Source organism: Moschus berezovskii, chromosome X (genome assembly GCF_049115385.1).
Source record: "Moschus berezovskii isolate FMDL1 chromosome X, NW_MosBer_1.0, whole genome shotgun sequence".
Classification (NCBI taxonomy): domain Eukaryota; kingdom Metazoa; phylum Chordata; class Mammalia; order Artiodactyla; family Moschidae; genus Moschus; species Moschus berezovskii.
In genome coordinates, this window is record NC_142488.1 from 75,096,922 (window position 1) to 75,121,661 (window position 24,740).

Sequence of the window (24,740 nt, forward strand, 5' to 3'; positions counted from 1 at the left end):
TACCAACGATATTTTTCACAGAACTAGAACAAATAATCTCACAATTTGTATGGAAATACAAAAAACCTCGAATAGCCAAAGCAATCTTGAGGAAGAAAAATGGAACTGGGGGAATTAACCTGCCGGACTTCAGGCTCTATTACAAAGCCACAGTCATCAAGACAGTATGGTACTGGCATAAAGACAGAAATATAGATCAATGGAACAAAATAGAAAGCCCAGAGATAAATCCACGCATCTATGGACACCTCATCTTTGACAAAGGAGGCAAGAATATAAAATGGACAAAAGACAGTCTCTTTAAAAAGTGGTGCTGGGAAAACTGGTCAGCCACTTGTAAAAGAATGAAACTAGAACACTTCCTAACACCATACACAAAAATAAACTCAAAATGGATTAGAGAGCTAAATGTAAGACCAGAAACTATAAAACTCCTAGAGGAGAACGTAGGCAAAACACTCTCTGACATAAATCACAGCAGGATCCTCCATGACCCACCTCCAAGAATATTGGAAATAAAAGCAAAAATAAACAAATGGGACCTAATTAAAATCAAAAGCTTCTGCACAGCAAAGGAAACTATAAGTAAGGTGAAAAGACAGCCTTCAGAATGGGAGAAAATAATAGCAAATGAAGCAACGGATAAAGGTTTAATCTCCAAAATATACAAGCAGCTCCTGCAGCTCAATTCCAGAAAACTAAATGACCCAATCAAAAAATGGGCCAAAGAACTAAACAGACATTTCTCCAAAGAAGACATAAAGATGGCTAACAAACACATGAAAAAATGCTCAACATCCCTCATAATCAGAGAGATGCAAATCAAAACCACAATGAGATACCATTTCCCACCAGTCAGAATGGCTGCTATCCAAAAGTCTACATGCAATAAATGCTGGAGAGGATGTGGAGAGAAAGGAACCCTCTTACACTGTTGGTGGGAATGCAAACTAGTACAGCCACTATGGAGAACAGTGTGGAGATTCCTCAAAAAACTGGAAATAGAACTGCCATATGATCCAGCAATCACACTCCTGGGCATACACACCGAGGAAACCAGAATTGAAAGAGACACGTGTCCTCCAATGTTCATTGCAGCACTGTTTATAATAGCCAGGACATGGAAGCAACCTAGATGTCCATCTGCAGACGAATGGATAAGAAAGCTTTGGTACATATACACAATGGAGTATTATTCAGCCATTAAAAAGAATACGTTTGAATCAGTTCTAATGAGGTGGATGAAACTGGAGCCTATTATACAGAGTGAAGTAAGCCAGAAAGTAAAACAGCAATACAGTATACAAACACATATATATGGAATTTAGAAAGATGCAAATGATAACCCTGTACGAGACAGCAAAAGAGACACAGATGTATAGAACAGTCTTTGGGACTCTATGGGAGAGGGTGAGGGTGGGATGATTTGGGAGAATGGCATTGAAACACGTATGTTGTCATATGTGAAATGAATCACTAGTTCAGGGTCGATGCATGTTATAGGATGCTCGGGGCTGGCATGCGGGGATGACCCAGAGGGAGGATAAAGGGAGGAGGGAGGTGGGAGGGGGGTTCAGGAGGGGGAACTTATGTAAACCCGGGGCAAATTCATATCAATGTATGGCAAAACCAACCAATATAATATTGTAAAATAATTTGCCTCCAATAAAAAATAAATTAATTACATAAATAAAAATAAAAGAATTCTTCAGGAAGTGGCTCTGTTACCTAGGAGAGCTGAAGGAGTGTACACAGAAGTCCCGTGCCAGCGCCCTGGACTATAGATCTAAACAATCTAAACATCAATCAAATCCCTGAGAATTTCAGAATGACTGACAATTCTGAAGCTGTTCCAAATTTTGAAGAGATGTTTGCCAGTAGATTCACAGAAGATGACAAAGAATACCAAGAATACTGAAAACGCCCTCCTGAGTCTCCTTCGACTGTTGAGGAATGGAATAGCAGAGCTGGTGGCAGCCTGAGAAATAGAAGCAATCAACTGCAATATAACAGACAGTTTAGAGGTAGGGATAGCAGACGGGGGTTGCCAAGTGACAATCGATCCAATCAATGGCATGGACGATCCTGGGGTAACAATTACCCACAGCACAGACAAGAACCTTACTACCCCCATCAATATGGACACTATGGTTACAACCAAAGGCCTCTCTATGGCTACTACTTATAGAAGTGTCAGCAACTTTTAGTAAAATTATTTACTCTGTTAACATGACAAAAGTTTACATTGTATCTTTTGTTGGTCATAGTTTTACATCTGATTGTAGAAAATGGATTATTAATTTTTTGGAACTTGGGACTTTTTAAAAATTAGATCTTACTGGAGAGACATGATGGTTGCTGGAAATAAATACTCCCCTAATAAGGTTGTGGGTTATATTGGTTTACTTCTACCTCAGATTCATCTTTCTTTCATGACTTAATAGTGCTTTAAATGTTGTATATAATTTTCTTTGTTAGACCTTCAGGAGTTGTCTTTGTTTTACACAGAAATAAAAATTTTATATTGAAAATGCTTGCTTTTAATTTGTAAGATGTGGAATTATCCCTACACTTGGATGTGTGCATTCCTAAAATTTTACACATGGAGTACAATCAGCTCCTAAATGCACCACTATGCCTACTTATGATGTATTGTACACAGTAGTAATTGAAAGGTAAAACAATTGTAGTATATTTCATTTGGCTTTTGTTGTTATGTGAATGTGGAACTTTGAAATTACTCTACAGGTATGAGTCATTTTCACAATCATTTTGTGATATTCCTCTTTTAGAGGGATATCAAGAATAAAGTTGTAAAATCACGAAGGTTAAAAAAAATAATTCTTCATAATATATACCCAAAATAGACTGAAGTTTGTTAGGTATTCTCCTTGGGAAGACTTTGCAAAGCAAAACAATAATGATAAGACTGAATATGTATTATTTTAAAAACTATGCAAGACAATTTTCAAGTATTTTAGTCATATCTAATTTCATACAAAGAGTGGGTGCACTATGTTGCAGAATATAAATATAGTTCTATAAAATTGAGATTCTTTTTGAATGGGTAGTGGATGCATGTGTTAAGAAAACTTACAAAAGACTATGGTGTTAAAATGAAATCTTCCTTCAATCAACCCCTGTTTGCCTGTCACCCAGTTTCCTTTGATTGGGGTTACATTTATTGGAGGTTGTGGCACTTCAGGTCTGAACACCCGCCCCTTGTTAATTAGCTGAGTAGCCTGAGAAGAGGTTGGTGGGGATGTCGGCACAAGGGCTAGGTTCTTGTGCTCTTGGTGGATAGCAAAAATGAATAGCAATAGTCAAAAACATTGAAAAATAACAGGACTATCATAATTATGCAAGGACTTCTTTATTCAATATGATATTGAAATATAACATTTTAATTTAGAATAGTGTAATAATAAAAGAAACATAAAAGGGATATAAGGACTGAGAAAGGTAACAATGGAATAAACATAGTAACTTAAATGCCATGTTAATCAGTTATGTTGTTGGTTCTATTTTTAGAATGTGTAGCATGTTATTATTCTTTGTTTTTATACATTGTGTCATCAGCCAACTGGACAACCATATAGAATATAGAATAATAAGAAGGTGACTATATCACTTATATATCTTGCACAAAGAAAATTGAAACTTGACTTTAGACTTAAACATTAAAAAAAGCTTGATAAAAACAGTAAATGTCAGATAATTGTAAAATAAACATTGAAAAAAACACCAAACATCATATTAAAAAAAATAAGTTGATTTGAAAACCACTCTGCCCAATTCTGCTCTTCTACACTAAACCTAATAAGAAAACAGTTATACATCAGAACTTCTATAAGTGAAATTTAAAATGCCCTTTTAGATAATTAATGTGTAAGCTGTAAATTCATTGTTAATAATAAAAGTATAGAAAATGTCACTTATCACATCTAAATATTTACAGTGGCAATCTGAGACAGTGATAAGTATTGAGAGAACAAAAAAACAATTAATTTGAATAGTATACTAGTATTTCAGAGAGCATAATAGCATTCATGCAAAATGCATAAAATGTCAGTCAAGTCAATAATCAAATCTAGAATTTCAATATGGACCTGTTCTTTAGAATGACAGATAATATAAAACCCACAAAAATAGAAAAATATTGAGAGTCTTACTGCATATAAAACTGATTTTTAAAAAGAAATACTACGTTGATTGATTTGCGGATATTGAAGAATCCTTGCATTTCTGGGATAAAGCCCACTTGATCATGCTGTATCATCTTCTTTATGTGTTGTTGGATTCTGATTGCTAGAATTTTGTTAAGGACTTTTGCATCTATGTTCATCAGTGATTTTGGCCTGTAGTTTTCTTTTTTTGTGGGATCCTTACCAGGTTTTGGGATTAGGGTGATGGTGGCCTCATAGAATGAATTTGGAAGTTTCCCTTCCTCAGCAATTTTCTGGAAGAGTTTGAGTAGAAGAGGTGTTAACTCTTCTCTAAATTTTTGGTAGAATTCCGCTGTGAAGAACTCTGGACCTGGGCTTTTGTTTGCTGGAAGATTTTTGATTACAGCCTCTAGTTCCGTGCTTGTGACGGGTCTATTCAGATATTCTATTTCTTCCTGGTTCAGTTTTGGAAAGGTGTACTTTTCTAGGAATTTGTCCATTTCTTCCAGGTTATTCATTTTATTGCCATATAATTGCTGATAGTATTCTCTAATAATCCTTTGTATTTCTGTGTTGTCCGTTGTGATCTCTCCATTTTCATTTCTAATTTTATTGATTTGGTTCTTCTCCCTGTGTTTCTTGATGAGTCTGGCTAGTGGTTTGTCAATTTTATTTACCTTCTCAAAGAACCAGCTTTTGGCTTTGTTGATTTTTGCTATGGTCTCTTTTGTTTCTTTTGCATTTATCTCTGCCCTAATTTTTACGATTTCTTTCCTTCTACTAACCCTGGGGTTCTTCATTTTTTCCTTTTCTAGTTTCTTTAGATGTAGAGTTAGGTTATTTAGTTAACGTTTTTCTTGTTTCTTGAGGTGTGCCTGTATTGCTATGAACTTCCCCCTTAGCACTGCTTTTAGAGTGTCCCAGACGTTTTGGGTTGTTGTGTTTTCATTTTCATTCATTTCTATGCATATTTTGATTTCTCTTTTTATTTCTTCAATGATTTGTTCATTATTCAGTAGTGTGTTGTTCAGTCTCCATATGTTGGCATTTTTAATGGTTTTTCTCCCATAATTGAGATCTAATCTTACTGCATTGTGGTCAGAAAAGAAGCTTGGAATGATTTTTTTTTTTTTAATTTACCAAGGCTAGATTTATGGCTCAGGATGTGATCTATCCTGGAAAAGCTTCCGTATGCACTTGAGAAAACGGTGAAATTCATTGTTTTGTGGTGAATGCAAGGATTCTTCAATATCCGCAAATCAAAAAATGTAATACACCACATTAAAAAACTGAAAAATAAAAATCATATGATTATCTCAATAGATGCAGAGAAAGCCTTCGACAAAATTCAACATCCATTTATGATAAAAACACTCCAGAAAGTGGGAATAGAAGGGACATATCTCAACATAATAAAAGCTATATATGACAAACCCACAGCAAACATTATCCTCAACGGTGAAAAACTGAAAGCATTTCCCCTAAAGTCAGGAACAAGACAAGGGTACACACTCCCACCACTACTATTCAACATAGTTCTGGAAGTTTTGGCTACAGCAATCAGAGCAGAAAAAGACATAAAAGGAATACAAATTGGAAATGAAGAAGTAAAAATTTCACTGTTCGCTGATGACATGATCCTCTATACAGAAAACCGTAAAGATTCTATCAGAAAAATACTAGAGCTAATCAATGAATACAGTAAAGCTGCAGGATATAAAATCAACACACAGAAATCCCTTGCATTCCTATACACTAATAATGAGAAAATAGAAAGAGAAATTAAGGAAACTATTCCATTCACTGTTGCAACGAAAAGAATTAAATACTTAGGAATATATCTACCTAAGGAAGGAAACGGTAACCCACTCCAGTATTCTTGCCTGGAGAATCCCATGGACGGAGAAGCCTGGTAGGCTACAGTCCACGGGGTCGCAAAGAGTCGGTCACGACTGAGCGACAGAACGGAACGGAAGGAAGCAAAAGATTGTACAGAGAAAACTATAAAACAGTAGTGAAAGTGATCAAAGAGGACACTAAAAGATGGAGAAATATACCGTGTTCGTGGATTGGAAGAATAAATATTGTAAAAATGAGAATACTACCCAAAGTAATTTATACATTCAATGCAATCCCTATCAAGTTACCAATGATATTTTTCATAGAGCTACAACAAAAAAATCTCACAATTTGTATGGAAATACAAAAAACCTCGAATAGCCAAAGCAATCTTGAGGAAGAAGAATGGAACTAGGGGAATTAATCTGCCAGACTTCAGGCTCTACTACAAAGCCACAGTCATCAAGACAGTATGGTACTGTCACAAAGACAGAAATATAGATCAATGGAACAAAAGAGAAATCTCAGAGATAAATCCACGCACCTATGGACACCTTATCTTTGACAAAGGAGGCAAGAATATAAAATGGAGAAAAGATAGTCTCTTTAACAAGTGGTGCCTGGAAAACTGGTCAGCCACTTCTAAAAGAATGAAACTAGAACACTTCCTAACACCATACACAAAAATAAACTCAAAATGAATTAGAGAGCTAAATGTAAGGCCAGAAACTATAAAACTCCTAGAGGAGAACGTAGGCAAAACACTCTCTGACATAAATCACAGCAGGATCCTCCAAGACCCACCTCCCATAATATTGGAAATAAAAGCAAAATAAACAAATGGGACTTAATTAAAATCAAAAGCTTCTGCACAGCAAAGAAACCTATAAGCAAGGTGAAAAGACAGCTTTCAGAATAGGAGAAAGTAATAGCAAATGAAGCAACTGATAAAGGATTAATCTCCAAAATATACAAGCAGCTCCTGCAGCTCAATTCCAGAAAAATAAATGACCCAATCAAAAAATAGGCCAAGAACTAAACAGACATTTCTCCAAAGACATATAGATTGCTAACAAACACATAAAAAAATGCTCAACATCCTTCATACTCAGAGAAATGCAAATCAAAACCAAAATGAGATACCATTTCACACCAGTCAGAATGGCTGCTATCCAAAAGTCTACAAGCAATAAATGCTGAAGAGTGTGTGTAGAGAAAGGAACCCTCTTACACTGTTGGTGGGAATGCAAACTAGTACAGCCACTATGGAGAACATTGTGGAGACTCCTCAAAAAACTGGAAATAGAACTGCCATATGATCCAGCAATCACATTCCTGGGCATACACACCGAGGAAACCAGAATTGAAAGAGACACATGTACTCCAATGTTCATTGCAGCCCTGTTTATAGTAGCCAGGACATGGAAGCAACGTAGATGTCCATCTGCAGATGAATGGATAAGAAAGCTTTGGTACATATACACAATGGAGTATTCAGTTCAGTTCAGTTCAGTCGCTCAGTCGTGTCCGACTCTAAGCGACCCCATGAATCACAGCACGCCAGGCCTCCCTATCCATCACCAACTCCCTGAGTTCACTCAGACTCATGTCCACAGAGTCGGTGATACCATCCAGCCATCTCATTCTCAGTCGTCCCCTTCTCCTCCCGCCCCCAAACTTTCCTAGCACCAGAGTCTTTTCCTGTGAGTCAACTCGTCACATGAGGTGGCGAAAGTATTGCAGTTTCAGCTTTAGCATCAGTCCTTCCAATGAACACCCAGGATTGAATTCCTTTAGAATGGACTGGTTGGATCTCCTTGCAGACCAAGGGACTCTCAAGAGTCTTCTCCAATAGCACAGTTCAAAAGCATCAATTCTTTAGCGATCAGCTTTCTTCACAGTCCAACTCTCACATCCATGCATGACCACGGGAAAAACCATAGCCTTGACTAGACGGACCTTTGTTGGCAAAGTAATGTCTCTGCTTTTTAATATGCTCTCTAGGTTGGTCATAACTTTCCTTCCAAGGAGTAAGCGTCTTTTAATTTCCTGGCTGCAATCAGCATCTGCAGTGACTTTGGAGCCCCCCCAAAATAAAGTCTGACACTGTTTCCACTCTTTCCCCATCTATTCCCCATGAAGTGATGGGACCAGATGCCATGATCTTAGTTTTCTGAATGTTGAGCTTCAAGCCAATCTTTTCACTCTCCTCTTTCACTTTCATCAAGAGGCTTTTGAGTTCCTGTTCACTTTCTGCCGTAAACAGAATGTGGTCCACTGGAGAAGGGAATGGCAAACCACTTCAGTATACTTGCCTTGAGAACCCCATGAACAATATCAAAAGGCAAAATGATAGGACACTGAATGAGGAATTCCCCAGGTCGGTAGGTGCCCAGTATGCTACTGGAGATCAGTGGAGAAATAACTCCAGAAAGAATGAAGGGATGGAGCCAAAGCGAAACAAATACCCAGTTTTGGATGTGACCGGTGATAGAAGCAGGGTCCGATGCTGTAAAGAGCAATATTGCACAGGAACCTGGAACGTTAGGTCCATGAATCAAGGCAAATTGGAAGTGGTCAAACAGGAGATGGCAAGAGTGAACGTCGACATTCTAAGAATCAGTGAACTAAAACGGACTGGAATGGGTGAATTTAACTCAGATGACCATTATATTTACTACTGTGGGCAGGAATCCTTAGAAGAAATGGAGTAGCCATCATGGTCAACAAAAGAGTCTGAAATGCAGTACGCGGATGCAATCTTAAAAATGACAGAATGATTTCTGTTAGTTTCCAAGGCAAACCATTCAATATTATAGTAATTCAAGCCTATGCCCCAACCAGTAATGCTGAAGAAGCCGAAGTTGAACGGTTCTATGAAGACCTACAAGTCGTTTTAGAAGTAACACCCAAAAAAGATGTCCTTTTCATTATAGGGGAAAGGAATGCAAAAGTAGGAAGTCAAGAAACACCTGGAGTAACAGGCAAATTTGGCCTTGGAGCACGAAATGAAGCAGGGCCCCATCTCCATAACATTAGGCAATTGGCAGTATTTTTTGTAGCATTATATTTAATATTTGCTAAAATTTTTGTGTCAATAGAATAATTCATTTTTACTTTATCATATGTCAATATCTGACTATCTGGGAAATTCAGTGAGTGTTACAGTATATTATATGTTAAGAATTGGTTCAGTTCAGTTCAGTTCAGTCACTCAGTCGTGTCCGACTCTTTGTGACCCCATGAACCACAGCATGCCAGGCCTCCCTGTCCATCATCAACTCCCGGAGTCCACTCAAATCATGTCCATCAAGTCGGTGATGCCATCCAGCCACCTCATTCTCTGTCGTCCCCGTCTCCTCCTACCCCCAATCGCTTCCAGCATCAGAGTCTTTTCCAGTATTGCAGTTTCAGCTTTAGCATAAGTCCTTCCAATGAACACCCAGTATTGATTTCCTCTAGAATGGACTGGTTGGATCTCCTTGCAGTCCAAGGGACTCTCAAGAGTCTTCTCCAGCACCACAGTTCAAAAGCATCAATTCTTTGGCGATCAGCTTTCTTCACAGTCCAACACTCACATCCATACATGACCACGGGAAAAACCATAGCCTTGACTAGATGGACCTTGGTTGGCAAAGTAATGTCTCTGCTTTTTAATATGCTATCTAGGTTGGTCATAATTTTCTTTCCAAGGAGTAAGCGTCTTTTAATTTCATGGCTTCAATCAGCATCCGCAGTGATTTTGGAGCCCCGAAAAATAAAGTCTGACACTGTTTCCACTGTTTTTCCATCTATTTCCCACGAAGTGATGGGACTAGATGCCATGATCTTCGTTTTCTGAATGTTAAGCTTCAAGCCAACCTTTTCACTCTCGTCTTTCACTTTCATCAATAGGCCTTTGATTTCCTCTTCACTTTCTGCCATAAGGGTGCTGTCATCTGCATATTTGAGGTTATTGATATTTCTCCCAGCAATCTTGATTCCAGCTTGTGCTTCCTCCAGCCCAGCATTCCTCATGATGTACTCTGCATAGAAGTTAAATAAGCAGGGTTACAATAAACAGCCTTGACGTACTTCTTTACCTATTTGGAACCAGTCCGTTATCCCATGTCCAGTTCTAACTGTTTCTTCCTGACCTGCATACAGGTTTCTCAAGAGGCAGGTCAGGTGGTCTGGGATTCCCTTCTCTTTCAGAATTTTCCACAGTTTATTGTGATCCACACTGTCAAAGGCCTTGGCATAGTCAATGAAGCAGAAATAAATGTTTTTCTGGAACTCTCTTGCTTTCTCCATAATCCAGCGGATGTTGGCAATTTGATCTCTGGTGCCTCTACCTTTTCTAAAACCTGCTTGAACATCTGGAAGTTCACAATTCACATATTGCTGAAGTGTGGCTTGAAGAATTTTGAGCATGACTTTACTAGCGTGTGAGATGAGTGCAATTGTGCGGTAGTTTGAGCATTCTTTGGCATTGCCTTTCTTTGGGATTGGAATGAAGACTGATCTTTTCCAGTCCTGTGGCCATTGCTGAGTTTTCCAAATTTGCTGGCTTATTGAGTGCAGCACTTTCACAGCATCATCTTTCAGGATTTGAAATAGCTCAATTGGAATTCCATCACCTCCACCAGCTTTGTTTGTAGTGATACTCTCTAAGGCCCACTTGACTTCACATTCCAAGATGTCTGGTTCCAGGTGAGTGATCACACCATCATGATTATTTTCGTCGTGAAGATCTTTTTTGTACAGTTCTTCTGTGTATTCTTGCCACCTCTTCTTAATATCTTCTGTTTCTGTTAGGTCCATAACATTTCTGTCCTTTATCGAGCCCATCTTTGCATGAAATGTTCCCTTGATATCTCTGATTTTCTTGAAGAGATCTCTTGTTTTTCCTATTCTGTTGTTTTCCTCTCTTTCTTTGCATTGATCGCTGAATTGGTTATCCTGTTTTAATAAAAGGGGGCTATTCCTAAAAGAGTTTAATCTGTTATTAGCTCCTAAGGAAGGTCACATTGCAAAGCCACTCAAGGACATTGCTTACATCAGTGTGAGTTTATTCTATGTCTACATTGATTGTAAAAAGGGAATAGAAGTCTTTCTATTATAATCATCCTTTGAGTCTATTAATTATCCTAATACTACTAATACTGAATAAATATCTTAGAAAGATATGGTTATAACTAATTCATGGATTTAACAAGAAAAGATTTGATTAGACTGAGGCTGACGTTGTAGCAGATGGAAGACTGAAATAGCTGGCAGAACATTTCTAGTCTTATTGTTATCTGTGTAACATTATGCAAGTGACTAGCTTCTCTCAATCTTAGCTTCTGCATCTGCAAAAGGAGGAGAAATATTTATTATCATCTTATATGTCCATCATAAGCATTAAAAATGTTTACAAATTTTAAGCACTTTGTAAACGTAGTGCAGTTACTAGGATTTTATGTATTTAGGTTATAGAAATTACTACTAAATTTTTTATAGGAGAGAAGAAAATTTTATTTCTGTCGAGTACACATTATATATGATACCTGGCAAAACCATGGAACATAAAACAGAAAAATACATTTGTACCTTGTGTTATATACTTTATACAATTTTAATTATTAAAGTTTTGCATTGTCAGTTAGAGTCTCATAAAGGATTTAAGGCAAGACTATAAGAACAAAATTAATATTATATAAAATAATATAGGAATAACGTGATAAAAGCAATAAAGCAAAAATATTGTTTTAGCTGTCTTACTTTGAGGAAATATTGAAAAATAAACTCACTGTGAATTCACCACCAATTCTTCCCATCCATGACAAAGGAGTTCAAATAAATGTGAAAATTCAAGATGATCAATGAAAAGCTAATTAAAATGTCATTAGTGAGATCATGTATATATAATGGCTAGTTATGTATGACAACTGATTGTCTATTATTTTGGTACTAGTTCAGGAGGAATATCAAATACTTGCCTATCAATTGGATATTTCTAACTCAGAGTATTGTTTTGTTCTAGGGAAATGGGTTCATGTTGTTATACAGATACATACAATTAACTGGGGTTATAAAAACAATTATAAAGGTATTACATATTTTATGACTGTACTCTTTCATCATTTTACATCTTTTCTCATTTTGTTCATTTTAGGTTAATATAAATTCTGAACATGTTATCTGAATTCTAAACATTCTTATTATAAACTCCTTGTAAAGGTAACTACATAGTTCTAGAAATAAAGAAATTAGATATACCATTCTGAAAAACATTTATTTTGTTTTTAAATTAATGTCACTGAAAAATCTCTGCAATATAATAATTCAATGAATCCATGGTAATTTAACACCAAATAAAGAGCTTATAATATTGATCTCTCTGGGTTATTACATTTGCTTTTAAAGTTAAATGAAGCATTAACACCTGAGGCTACAGCATTGATCATAACAGTGTCATTGTAAACGCCTTACTGCTGTCGGTTTACTTCTAAGTAAAAATAAAAGGCAGCCTACCTTTAAGTCAGGTGATTAACTTCCTAGAGTAGCAATGTGAGGTTTCCAGTTAATTTCAACAAGGCAAATTTCCCTGTAAGATTTCTGACTCCTAACTTGTGTAGTTACCTTTCCAGTTTTGTTATGTATCTTAATTTGCTGTGAATATTAAAAATATATCATTAAAATAATTTATATAAAGCACAGTTGTCTATTGAAAATAGATATATACTTTAAATGAATCTTGGAGATGATCTGTCTTCACAGTCTCATAGAAGTGTCAAAGATGTAAAAGCAGAAAATTTTATCTGCTTCACTAAATGAAGAAATATTTTAGCCTGTTTGAGACTTCTCATTCACTATCCATCTTGTCACCTCTTAAATGACTACTTCCTAAATTCCTTTGTATTAAACTGTTTTTGCTCAGATGATTAATATGTATGTGTTGCTTTTTTTGCATGTTGATATGCAACTCCAAGAATTTCTTAAAAAAAAAGAAAAACTTCAAACAAGACTAGCAAGATTAAAATTTAACATCTAAATAGCCCTGGAAAATAGAGTTCTAAACCAATTTTGACGTCAGAGGTAAATAACAGTTTTTATGGCATCAGTTTAAGAGTTCTAAGGGAAGTTAGTATAAAAGTGACTCAGAGGAATGGGCTACTCGTCAACGAAAAATTTTTAACATTTACCCTCTATTTGCATTCGTCTTTAGTTTAAGAACCAGATGAACTTTAAAAACAAGGAAGCTCTGAGGTGGATGGAAAGATAAGGAAAGGCTAAATTCATAAATACTATACAAGTCATCTAGAAATGTGGTTGGATCCTTGATGTTTACTGTGTTAGGGAGATTATTCTAGTAAGGAGGTGACAGATATTTGCAGATTATGTTATCTGTGCTTTTGACACTCTGGTCAGTATACTTCTCATATTTACAGAGAAATATATTAAATACTAACACATATTTTGTATAATTGATTAGATTTTCAAGTAATCTCTATGAATATTTTAAGTCAAGGGATACTAAGTTGAAAAGAATCAACTGTAAGAGCAATCCCTGGATATAAGGGGGACATTAAACTTTTTAGATGATCAGCTTTAATCAAAATATATTTTACTTTGAATATAGTATCTACATTTCAAAACATGGGGAAATTAGAGTTTCTGACAGTTGGCTAATACTTCCTAACATGTTTAAATAAATTTGAGCATGTATTTTAAATTATCCTTGTACAGGTATGTGTAACAGCATCACTTGAATATTCTTCTGTCTACTTCAGAGTAAGGCAGATATAATCTTCAGAATTGTTGCTGACTGCTTAAACATAAATGACCATTTATTGATCTTTTCTTTCTTTTATTCATTACCTTCCTAGAAACTTGAGATTGTCATGTGATGCTCTCTTTCTTTGGGGTTCACTCTTCAGTATTTTTTTTTAAAAAGCAATTAAAAGCCTTATTTCAGTATCTAATTTATACCATGTGCCAAATTCAAAAGTGATAGCCAAGAATAAAACTCAGCTTTAGCAAAGAGGCTTTTAATAAAGAATCCTTGCATCTATTCCAGTGACTTCCCAATGGTAGTTAAATAATTTCTAGATCTGCTATTTCTTCTGTTCTCGGCAAATGAAGCTTCTCTACTTAGTTTTTCTTGTATTCCCAAGAACTAAAGCACTCATTAAGGGAAGGAAGGTAGGAAAGCAAATACAACTTAAGGTACACTGCTAAGTTTATGGTTTTGCATTCAAATATATATGCGAGGGAGGAGGTCTGTAAAACAAAAATTGTAGAAATATATTTTCAGTTTTTTTAAAGAACTCACAAAAGAAGTTGTTGTTTTTTTTTTTTTTTTCTGAGATAAAGATGAAAAATGCACACAGGGACAGGTGGTGCCATTAGCCCTACTGTTGGGACTGAGAAATCAGTACCGATGTGGCATCAGGGCCGGGAGACATCAGCTCCAGTAATGGAGAGACGTCTGGAGGAAAGATTGCTCTATCACAGTGATGGGTTCCTAGCATGTTATAAATCGAAGATTATTCTTTCCTGCCCCTGAAATGAGCAGCTCTTTCTCCTTTCCAGAATGAAATGTCAGACAGAGACAGAAAACAGATGAAAAGAAAAAAAATAGCAGAACATTTTATGTCTTTAACATAAATCTCCAGGAGGGGCAGAAAGATGGTGCAGTGCCAACCTACAACTTAAACACGAAGTGAAGAAAATGCTCCCTTTTAGTAATTCCTTCTCATCCTAGCAAGCAGAATAGGTAGATGATGATAAAAATTCTCTACTTGGTTTGATGTAATTTAGTTCTTAATTTAAAAAAAATCAGAAACAAAATTTTTAAAGAATTCACACTTTTGGTTTAACATGAAAGATATGTTGGGTTGGAATGACATTCAGTTATAAGAAGGTACTGCATGTAGTAAAATGTATAGAGTACAGGTCTTGATTTCTGGCTAACTGTGATTCTACATCAGTAAACCTGCAATTTTAAGTAAGCTACTTATTACCCTTTTTGAGTGTAGTTCTCATCAGTAAATTGTGATGATAAATTACAGGGAAAATTTCTGGGGTGACATATAAAAAGAAACAAGCACAGTGCTTTGTGCATGATAACTAATTAAAAAATGTTAGTATCTTTCCCTTTCCACTAAGCTAATAACTTATATAGACAGCATTTTCCTAGAAATGGTTAAATGACAACAACCACCTTTTTTCTTGTTATTTTTAAAAATTAATATTATGTCATCAATATAAAATCATCTAGGATATATATTGGAGAAGGCAGTGGCAAGCCACTCCAGTACTCTTGCCTAGAAAATCCCATGGATGGAGGAACCTGGTAGGCTGCAGTCCGTGGGGTCGCTAAGGGTCAGACACGACTGAGCGACTTCACTTTCACTTTTCACTTTCACACATTGGAGAAGGAAATGGCAACCCACTCCAGTGTTCTTGCCTGGAGAATCCCAGGGACGGGGGAGCCTGGTGGGCTTCCGTCTATGGGGTCACACAGAGTTGGACACGACTGAAGTGACTTAGCAGCAGCAGCAAGATATATATATATATATATATATATATATATATATATATATATAATCAACTTACCAAAACTGATAGCATTTTTAATAAACAAAATGAAATATACCTAATTTACGGAAGAAAAATTTCTAACAAAGTAGCTAGATTAAATTTGTTATATGAGGAAGATGGTAACTTTATTCATCATCATTTTAGCCACATATTGATTTTAAATGACCTTCCTAAAACCACAGAGAGAATCATTAGCAGAGTTAGAAATGAGCAGTGAATTGTTTTTCTTTCCTTCCAGCACAATCTTGTTTGATTTATATGATTTGTAAATGGGCAAGCTAGATTCGCATAGGGATTTTCCTTAAAAAAAAAAAAAAAAAGACTCAGGTATCTCTTTTAGGGAAACAAGAAGTGCATCAGGAAATCCTAATTGATCTACATACAAATTAATTATCATACTTTTCAGCCAAATTATGCCAAATTATTACTCCTGGAAGAGTAACATGTTGTTCCTTGACCTACTCTATTTTTAGGAAAGTAATAGGTCATAATTTCCTCTCCAAGATGAGAATTATTATAAAATTATGGAAAAAGATTCTTGTAAAATAACATGTTAAGACAGCAGTTCTCAAAGTATGGTTTAAGATTTGCCTGGGAGCCCCTAAGGTACTTCCAGGAAGTCCACAAGGTCCCCTCATTTTCCAATTACACGTTTATAAAGCTGAATTTTCTCCGTGTTTCATCCAGAACATCATCATGCATTAGATTGAATATAGAAGTCCATAGACAATCCATCTGTCTTCTGCTGCTGCTGCTGCTGCTAAGTCGCTTCAGTCGTGTCCGACTCTGTGCGACCCCATAGACGGCAGCCCACCAGGCTCCCCCGTCCCTGGGATTCTCCAGGCAAGAACACTGGAGTGGGTTGCCATTTCCTTCTCCAATGCATGAGAGTGAAAAGAGAAAGTGAAGTCGATCAGTCATGCCCGACTGTTAGCGCCCCATGGACTGCAGCCTACCAGGCTCCTCTGTCCACGGGATTTTCCAGGCAAGAGTACTGGAGTGGGTTGCCATTTCCTTCTCCCATTTGTCTTCTAGATTTACAAAAATGTAAAAGAAAGTCATTTTCACAAAATGTTAAAAAATGTATATTTTTTTTTTTTGGTTTGTAAAATAGTTTTTTTCATAATATATGTTATTTTTGTTAATATATGTTTTATTATTGTTATTTTAAATAAATTAATAACTTGGAAAGTGATTCTAAGACCAAAAACTCTCAAAACTGCTAAAATAATATACAAGTACTTTAATTTGTGTTTAGAGATTAGATCATCTCATAATTTACATATATATATAAAACCTGAATATAAAAGTAAAATATGTTAGAGAACATTTGAGGATCTACACAAATACAAATATAAGCCTATATTTCTACCATCCAGGGGTACTGCATGAGCTTCCTTCTTTTCTTCTATGCATACACCTACCTAGTTATTTAAGCAAAATTGTAATTACAAGGTATACATATTTCTCCATTCTTTTTTCATTTAACTTCATATGATTAATACTTTTGCAGTGTTTTTCACAGTATTCAGAAACATGCTATTTACTAATGGTATGATGCTTCCTTATATGTCATCTTTAGCTTTCTGTTAATAGGGATGATGTTATTATCATCATCATCATCACTCTTTTCGTTATATTCAACACTTATTGAGTCTTAGTTATGGTCTAGGCACTGTGCTAAACTCTTAACATGCTTTATTGCATTTAATTCATTTTTGAGATGTTTAATTATTTCATCTAGGAAGTAATCTTACTTTGTGTCCCTTGAAATCTTTCTATTATGAGATCTATTTGATAGATCATATGTAAAAGGTAGTGAGGTATATTGGACCATCTCTTTCTATTAGTAAATAAGAAGCAAAGGGGAAAATAACTACTGCACTCTAATTCATTTTAATGAATGCTATCTATATAAAAATATTGTGATTATGTTTTATTTTTCTGCTTCTATTTGATGTGATTAGCTAAGGCCCTCTCTCCCTCCCCCAACCCCTCTTCAGGATTCCTGGGATGGAGGAATTTGCTCTATTTAGTTTCGTTGGAAATGCCACAGATATGGGTCCAGATCTGGTAGGGACCAGGAAGCCTTGAAGTGAAGGAAGTGAAGTAGCTCAGTCGTGTTTGAATCTTTGCGACCCCATGGACTGTAGCCTACCAGGGTTACTACTACTATCCTACTAGTATAGCAGCTAGGAGTAAGAAAGAGTTCTTAAAATCAACGATAAAAATGTGTGAGGGAACAAGAATACTTAGTCTAACACATTTTTCTGGGTATGTATTTATGTGCCATGCTTAACTTCAGAGTTGTATTCTTTGAACAACTTTATAGAACAAAATACTTTTTTCCAGAAAATACCATGTTGGTCTTGACAAGACTCATTAAACATTTAGATAGTGTTATTCAGTACATCATTAAAATATATATACACATTGTTTATTTTAGGTTGTCTATCCCTATATCAGAAATAAAGTGTTATTAATGTACTGAGTTGAGGAAGTTTTGACTAAACTTTGAATGGGTTTATTAACATCTAATTTTTGGAAATCTTCTTTCCTTTAAGGAGACTGAAGGGAATTTTTGTTTCTATGGATGATTGTGACATGTACATTTAAATGTGAAATACTTAATGGAATCGTGAATAAATGGGAACAGATTTGTCTGTCAAAAATTAAATAGCAGTATTCTTTGACTAATATCAAAATCTAATCTAAAATAGTTTTAGCCATTTCATGCAGGTGACATCTGTGCTTAAATATAATTTTTCTCTTCCTGATCTGGCATGACTGTTAATTACTTACTCAATATAGTTCAACATTTAGTTAATAAATATGTCAAGCTTTTATCATGGTGTTCTTTTTGAAGAACTGTGAATTTGAAATTAGTTTTAGATTTACAACATGGTGACAGACAGTGCTGTATAAATAGAGGGTAAACACACAATTTACATATTAATTTCATGATTCATTTATTCAGTGATTTATGTGGGTATAGATTGTGTTTAATCTCTATGCTGTAGTTGTTTCAGGCATGACAAAAGAATCACTGTATTAGTAGAGAAGTAATGATGTCTGTATTGAACTACAAAAGTTGAGAGGAAAATGAGAAACATTTGGAAACATAATTCATTATCTTTAATACTCTCTGGAAGGCAAGTGAAAGGCAATAATGGATTTTTAAAAGTCTGACAATACTAAGCGTGGGGAAGGAGGGAATTTAACCAGTTGGCTCAGTGCCTTGCACATAGTAAGTACTGTAACATTTGTTAAATTGCAACGACTTAAATTTGAAGATCATGATATATTTTTGTCTGGATAAAATTTAAGTTAAACTTTGAGAAGTTTTAAGCAATTTCTTTTAGTTGGCTTCAGTTAATTACCTTTGTTTCCTCACAACAGGTACCCACATACTTTTAAGATTCTGTGTTTGTTTTTTCTTCTTTCTTTTTTAATTTTTAAAATATGATCTCACATTTATAGGAGACTTGGAAAATACAGAACAAAGTTATATATAGTTCCACTATATATTACAATTATTTTTAAGTAGAAAAATTTAAGATTTTTAGTTGGAATTTCAATATCAAACTCTCAAAAATTAATAGAATGAATAGACAGAAAAATAGAGATATAGTAGACCTGAAAAGCACTATGAAACAATTCAACATAATTAAGATTTATACAATTTTCATATAACAGCAGGATACAAATTGTATTCAAGTTCCCATAGACTATAAACCATGAGACACTGGAACATATCCAGGGACATAAAACAAGGTGCAATAATTTCATGGTCTAAAAATATTGAAATCATACAGAGTCTGTTCTCTTATCACTATGAAATTAGGTTAGAAATCAATATAAAAAATATTTAAAAATAACGCACATATTTTCAAGGTGAGTGTGACATTTACCAAGAGAGATCTTTGACTTAGCCATTGAAAGCCTCCATAAAGTTAAAAAATAATAATAATTAAAAAAAAAGCACAGGGAATGATTTCAGAGAAAAAAGCATTTAAATGAGAAATTAATATCAAGATGAGAAATTAATGTAAAAAACCTTAAAACACCATGTAATTGGAAATTAATTGTCCACTTTTAAATGATGCATGTGTCTAAGAAGTCATAACAAGTAAAATTAGAAAATATCTGTAACAGAATAAAAATGGAAAGAGAATTTATCCGACTTTGTTACATGTAGCTGAAGCTGCTCAAAGCAACTAAACGCACTGTGGAACCTTGAATAAGGCATGGAAACCGATAATGAACACTAGCATAAAATTCTGTGAAATTTGAATAAACTCTATACTTCAATTAATAATATTGTATTGCATGTTAATTTTCTGTTTTGTTTTTTTTTTTTTTTTACAACATAGTATTTCTTTATATTCTCAGATTGGATTAGATGTTTCAAGCCTCATTCAAGTTTGTTTTTTTTTTTAGGAAAACTAAAATAATAAGCTTTCTAGACTTTTTGCAGTAATACTAGAATAAATGGAACTATATCAAAGTTTTGAATGAATATAAATTAGAAATCTAGCATTCTATTCATACTTAGCCAAAGTGTCATACAATTTTAGCTAAACAAAAACTCCTAAGTTTTCTAATATATATTATATTCTCTCTCTCTTTAAATATATATATATATATATATATATATATATATATTTGCACACAAAAAACCTTTTCTTCAACATTTGATAAAGGCTTGAGAAAGAACAAGAAAAAAAGACATGGAGAAATTGGAAAGAATAAATGAAATGGGCATAACTTTCCTTCCAAGGAGTAAGTGTCTTTTAATTTCATGGCTGAAGTCACCATCTGCAGTGATTTTGGAGCCCCCCCCCCAAATAAAGTCAGTCACTGTTGCCACTGATGCCACTGTTTCCCCATCTATTTGCCATGAAGTGCTGGGACCGGATGCCATGATCTTAGTTTTCTGAATGTTGAGCTTTAAGCAAACTTTTTCACTCTCCTCTTTCACTTTCATCAAGAGGCTCTTTAGTTCTTCACTTTCTGCCATAAGTGTGGTGTCATCTGCATATCTGAGGCTATTGATATTTCTCCTGGCAATCTTGATTCCAGCTTGGGCTTGCTCCAGCCCAGCATTTCTCATGATGTACTCTGCATATAAATTAAATAAGCAGGGTGACAATATACAGCCTTGACGTACTCCTTTTCCTATTTAGAACCAGTCTGCTGTTCCATGTCCAGTTCTAACTGTTGCTTTCTGACCTGCATACAGATTTCTCAGGAGGCAGGTCAAGTGGTTTGGTATTCCCATCTCTTCCAGAATGTTCCACAGTTTATTGTGATCCACACAGTTAAAGGATTTGGCATAGTCAATAAAGCAGAAATAGATGTTATATTAAAAAGCAGAGACATTACTTTGCCAACAAAGGTCCATCTAGTCAAGGCTATTGTTTTTCCAGTGGTCATGTATGAATGTGAGAGTTGGACTATAAAGAAAGCTGAGCACTGAAGATTTGATGCTTTTGAACTGTGGTATTGGAGAAAACTCTTGGGGGTTCCTTGGACTGAAAGGAGATCCAACCAGTCTATCCTAAAGGAAATAAATACTGAATTTTCACTGGAAGGACAGATGCTGAAGCTGAAACTCTAATACTTTGGCCATCTGATGTGAAGAGCTGACTCATTGGTAAAGACCCTGATGCTGGGCAAGATTGAAAGTAGGAGGACAAGGGGACAAATAGGATGAGATGGTTGGATAGCATCACCGACTTGATGGATATGAGTTTGAATAAGCTCTGGAAGTTGGTGATGGACAGGGGAGGCCTCATGTGCTGCAGTCCATGGGGTTGCAAATTCAGACACGACTGAGCTCCTGAACCAAACTGAACTTTCATCACTTTAAATATATCATACCATTCCCTTCTGAATTGTACAATTTCTGTTGAGAAATCAGCTGGTAACTTTATGGGAGTTACCTTGTGTGTTATTTGTCATTTTTCCCTTGTTGCTTTTAATATTTTATCTTTGACTTTAATTTTAGTATATTTGATTACTGTGTGTCTTGGTATGTTCCTCCTTGGTTTTATCCTGCCTGGGAGTACCTGCATTTCCAGCATTTGATATACTATTTCCTTTCCCACGTTAAGGAAGTTTTCAGCTACTACCTTTTCAGATATTTTCTTGAGTCCTTTATCTCTCTCTTCTCCTTCTGGGACCCCTATAATGCAAATGTTGGTGTGTTTAATGTTGTTTCCAATTTCTCTTAGGCAGAATTAATTTTTTCATTGTTTTTTCTATATTCTGTTTTGTCGCAGTGATTTCCAGCATTCTGCCTAGCAGGTCACTTATCTGTTCTTCTGCTTCAGTTATTCTGCTCTTGATTCCTTCTGGTGTATTGTTCATCTCTGCTTGTTTGTTCTTTAGTTTTTCTAGATCCTTGGTAAACATTTCTTGCATCTTCTCCATTCTTTTCCCAAGAAATTGGATCATATTCACTACAATTATCCGGATTTCTTTTTCTTGGAGATTGTCCATCTCCAATTCATTTAGTTGTTTTTCTGGGGTTTTATCTTGTCCCTTCATCTGGGACGTAGCCATCTGCCTTTCATTTTGATTAAATTTCTGTGATGTGATTTTCCTTCTGGTGGCTGACTGCAGGATTGTAGTTCTTGCTTCTTTTGTCTGCCCTCAGTGGATGAATCTAAGAGGCTTGTGTCAACTTCCTGACGGGAGGAACTGGCTGTAGGAAAAGCTGGGTCTTGCTCTGGTGGGCAGGGCTTTGCTCCATAAAACATTAATCCAATTGTCTGCTGATAATGGTACTGTACTCCCTCCCCTTAGTTGTTTGGCCTGAGATGACACAGTCCTGGAATCTCTGGGTTCTATGGTAGGGTTAATGGAAACCTCCAAGAGGAGTTACACCAAGGGGCACTGCTACTACCAGTTCCCCCATCCCCATGGTGAACCACTGCTGACCCACACCTTCACAGGAGACCCTCCAACCTAGAAGGTATGTCAGGTTCACTCTCCTGTGGGGTCACTGCTCCTTTTCCCTGGATCCTGGTGTGCACGAGACTTTGTGCCCTCCTAGAGTGGAGTCCATTTTCCCCCCATTTCTGTGAAAGTCCTGTAATCAAATCCTGCTGGCATTCAAAATCAGATTCCCTGGGGATTCCTAGTCGCTTTGCCAGATTCCCTTGCTGGAAAGCCTGATATGGGGCTAAGAACATTCACAACAATGCGAGAACTTCTTTGGTATTATTGTTCTCTACTTTGTGGGCTGCCTACCTCACCAGTATGGAATTTGATTTTATTGGGGTTGTACTTCTCCTGCTGTCTAGTTACGGTTCTACTTTTTCTTTGGGCGTGGGATATCTTTCTATGGTGAGTTCCCACATCCTTCTGTTGATGGTTGTTCAACAGCTAATTGCAGTTTCAGTGCTCTCACAGGTGGAGGTGAGCGCATGTCTATCTCCTCTGCCATCTTGAACCAGTCTCCTTGAATTCCCTTTTTATCCATTCTTTTGCCCTTGTTTCATATTCTTGGCCATATTGATGCAATGTCACAAAGAGTTCGACAAGAGTAAGCAATAGCCATAGCAAAAGAAGAGATTTTCTTTCTGTTTATCTGTATATGAAATATTATATATTTGAAGAATTGAAATAGGCTGCATCATGTAATTAAAAAAAAATACCTTTCAAGTTTGTAGTGAACATGGGTCAGTTTTAATTGATGTATGTAAGGTTTTCAACATATTTACTGGAGGAATCACCTTCCTGACTTCAGACTATATTACAAAGTTACAGTCATCAAGACAGTATGTTACTGGCACAAAGACAGAAATATAGATCAGGGGATCAAAATAGAAAGTCCAGAAATAAATCCATGTACTTATGGACACGTTATCTTTGACAAAAGAAGCAAAATATATAGTGGAGAAAAGACAGCCTCTCAATAAGTGGTGCTGGAAAAACTGGTCAACCACATGTAAAATAATGAAACTAGAACACTTTCTACCACCATACACAAAAAGAAACTAAAAATGGATTAAAGATTTAAATGCAAAACCAGAAACTATAGAACTCTTAAAGGTAAACATAGGCAAAACACTCTGACATGAATGAGAACAAGATCTTCTATGACCCACCTCTCAGAAAAAAGAAAATAAAAGCAAAATTAAATAAGTGGGACCTAATTAAAAGCTTTTGCACAATGAAGGAAATTATAAGCAAGGTGGAAAGGCAGCCTTCGGAATGGGAGAAAATAATAGCAAAGAAAACAACCGACAAAAAATTAATCTCCAAAATATACAAGTAGTTCATGCAGCTCAATGTCAGAAAAGCGAACAACCCAGTCAAAAAGTGGGCAAAAGAACTGAACAGACATTTCTCCAAAGAAGACATACAGATGGCTAATAAACACATGGAAAGATGGGCAACATCACGCATTATTCAGTTCAGTTCAGTTCAGTCGCTCAGTCGTGTCCGACTCTCTGCGACCCCATGAATTACAGCACGCCAGGCCTCCCTGTCCATCACCAACTCCCGGAGTACACACAAACCCATGTCCACAGAGACGGTGATGCCATCCAGCCATCTCATTCTCCGTCGTCCCCTTCTCCTCCCGCCCCCAACCTTTCCCAGCATCAGAGTCTTTTCCAGTGAGTCAACTCGTCGCATGAGGTGGCCAAAATATTGCAGTTTCAGCTTTAGCATCAGTCCCTCCAATGAACACCCAGGATTGATCTCCTTTAGAATGGACTGGTTGGATCTCCTTGCAGTCCAAGGGACTCTCAAGAGTCTTCTCCAACACCACAGTTCAAAAGCATCGATTCTTTGGCGATCAGCTTTCTTCACAGTCCAACTCTCACATCCATACATGACCACGGGAAAAACCATTGCCTTGACGAGACGGACCTTGGTTGGCAAAGTAATGTCTCTGCTTTTTAATGTATTATCAAGGTTGGTCATAACTTTCCTTCCAAGGAGCAAGCGTCTTTTAATTTCATGGCTGCAATCAGCATCTGCAGTGATTCTGGAGCCCAGAAAAATAAAGTCTGACACTGTTTCCACTGTTTTTCCATCTATTTCCCATGAAGTGATGGGACCAGATGCCATGATCTTTGTTTTCTGAATGTTGAGCTTCAAACCAACCTTTTCACTCTCCTCTTTCACTTCATCAAGAGGCTTTTGAGT

The 24,740-nt window shown here is 36.1% G+C and overlaps 1 protein-coding gene and 1 pseudogene across 1 annotated transcript in view; both read left to right on the forward strand.

Moving 5' to 3' along the window:
* The window catches only part of DACH2 (dachshund family transcription factor 2), an 858,509-nt gene that overhangs the window by 70,186 nt on the left and 763,583 nt on the right, over positions 1-24,740 (forward strand). The window lies entirely within an intron of this gene.
* LOC148773353 (RNA guanine-N7 methyltransferase-activating subunit-like protein pseudogene) lies at positions 1,745-2,365 on the forward strand (annotated as a pseudogene).